Source organism: Molossus molossus, unplaced genomic scaffold, assembly GCF_014108415.1.
Source record: "Molossus molossus isolate mMolMol1 unplaced genomic scaffold, mMolMol1.p scaffold_m16_p_10, whole genome shotgun sequence".
In the NCBI taxonomy this organism is placed as follows: Eukaryota; Metazoa; Chordata; class Mammalia; order Chiroptera; family Molossidae; genus Molossus; species Molossus molossus.
The window spans coordinates 41,289,025-41,291,448 of NW_023425345.1; positions in this window are offsets into that span (position 1 = coordinate 41,289,025).

The window sequence follows — 2,424 nt, forward strand, 5'->3', positions numbered from 1 at the left end:
CGGTAGAAACTGCGGAGGTGCAGGGGGACAGGCTGGGAGCCCACAGACGGCAACAAGGACTGTATTAGCCATGTGCACTTTCCACTGAGAAAGTGGGTTTTTTTAAAGCACCAAATCAGCCCTGGCCGGTTTGGCTCAGCGGTTAGAGCGTTGGCCTGCGGTTCAGAGAGACCCAGGTTCGGTTTCCACTAAGGGCGCGTACCATGGTTGCAGTTTGTCCTCAGCCCTGGCTGGTGGTGCAGGTGGCAGCCACTCAATATGTCCCTTTCATGTCAATGTTTCTCTCTCTCCCACTTCCTCTTTCTCCCTCCCACTCTACCTGAACAAAAAATGGAAAAGTGTCCTCGGGTGAGGATAAAAATAAATAAATAAATAAATAAATAAATAAATAAATAAAGCACCAAATCAGTTACAGCCACTCACCTTGGGCTCTGGCAGAGGGAGGGCGGACTGGACTGGAACTATGTGGAGAGAGTTCAGGGCTCCTGGCTCAAGAGAGAGTTGAGAGCTTGATGGGAGGGCACCAGGAGTTTTGTACTGAATCACTCCCTCATAGGACAGTAGGCATATTACTCAGAGACCCTTCCCAGAGCCACAGGGAAAATTGGACAGCTACTTGAAAAAAATGAAACTAAACCATCAACTTACACCATACACAAGAATAAACTCAAAATGGATAAAAGACTTAAATGTGTCTCGGGGATCCATAAAAATCCTAGAGAAAATGTAGGCAACGAAATTTCAGACATCACACACAGCAGAATTTTCACTGATAAAGTGCCTACGGCAAGAGAAACAGAGGAAAAAATTGATACATGGGACTACATCAAGCTAAAAAGCTTCTGCACAGCTGAAGAAACAAGCATCAAAATGGAAAGAGAACCCACTATATGGAAGAGCATAATTGCCAAGGATACATTTTTTCATATGTCTCTTGGTCATTTGTATGTCCTGTTTGGAGAGGTGTCTTCCTTTTGTTGAGTTGTATGAGTATTCTATATATTTTGGAAATTAATCCCTATCTGATGTATCCTTGTCACTATGGAACACAGTATGGAAGCTCCTCAAAAAATTAAAAATAGATCTATGATACAATCTAGCAATTCTACTTCCTAGTATTTACCCAAACAAAATGAAAATACTAACTAGAAAAGATATATGCATCTCCATGTTTACTGCATCACTATTTTACATTAGCCAAGATGTGGAAACAACTTAAATGCCCTTCAATGGATAAATGGGTGAAGAATATTCCTACATATACAATGGAATTTTACTGAGCCATAAAAAATAATGAAATCTTGCCATTTGTAACAACATAAATGGATCTTGAGGGAATTGTTATAAATGAAAAGAGTCAGAGAGAAAGACATATACCATATTATCTATCTTATATTTGAAATCTAAAAAACAAACAAAAAACCCCACCAAAAATGATGCTTTTAAAAATATGCTCTTAGATGCAGAGAACATATTCGTGGTTACCAGAGGTGGGGTGGTGGTGGAATAATAGTGAAGAGAACAATTTAAAAAAAAAAGAAGAAGAAAAAAGAAAAACAAACAAATAAAAGATATATATTTGGGAGAAATGAAGGTATAATTAGAATAATTATATGAGATAATTCATGTAGCATATATAATATAGTGCTTGACACACAATAAGCTTCCAATAACCATTATATTATTATCCACTAGTATAAAAGTATATGATGAACACTATTCTTTTTTTTTTTTTATCCTCACCAGAGGATATTTTTCCATTTTTTGTACAGATAGAGTGGGAGGGAGAGAGAGGAAGAAGAGAGAGAGAGAAACATCGACATGAAGGGACACATCGAATGGCTGCCACTCGCACGACCAACCAGGGCCGGGGACAAACTGCAACCGAAGTACGTGCCCTTAGTGGGAACTGAACCCGGGTCTCTCTGGACCGCAGGCCGACGCTCTAACCGCTGAGCCAAACTAGCCAGGGCATGAACACTATTCTTTATCTTGTTGTTTTTTCCCATGAAAAATATGTCTTGGAAATCTTTTCATTAGAGTACATACCTTATTTTTAAAATGTAATAAAACTAGCTTGTGTTTTTTACTATATTACTTTTATAATTACAAAAACAGAAAAACAGTAATCTTGGGGGATAATCTGCATGTCATCTGCTGATGACTCATACTTTAATTAACTTGTGTTGCTAATGGATACCTCTGGTTGAACAAGGCATAGTTGTATTTTAATAGCAATTCTTTAGTGGAGAGAATAAGAAAAACATATTCATCACCAAATCTATGGACACATGGATAGTCACACTAATTGTTCCTACCTTTGTAAAGCTCTGAATCAAAAGCACGGTGTAATTAAAGTAGCTGTCAAAATTCATTTCTTCAATCTACGGACAAATTCCTACTTGAAGACTGCAATGACCAGAC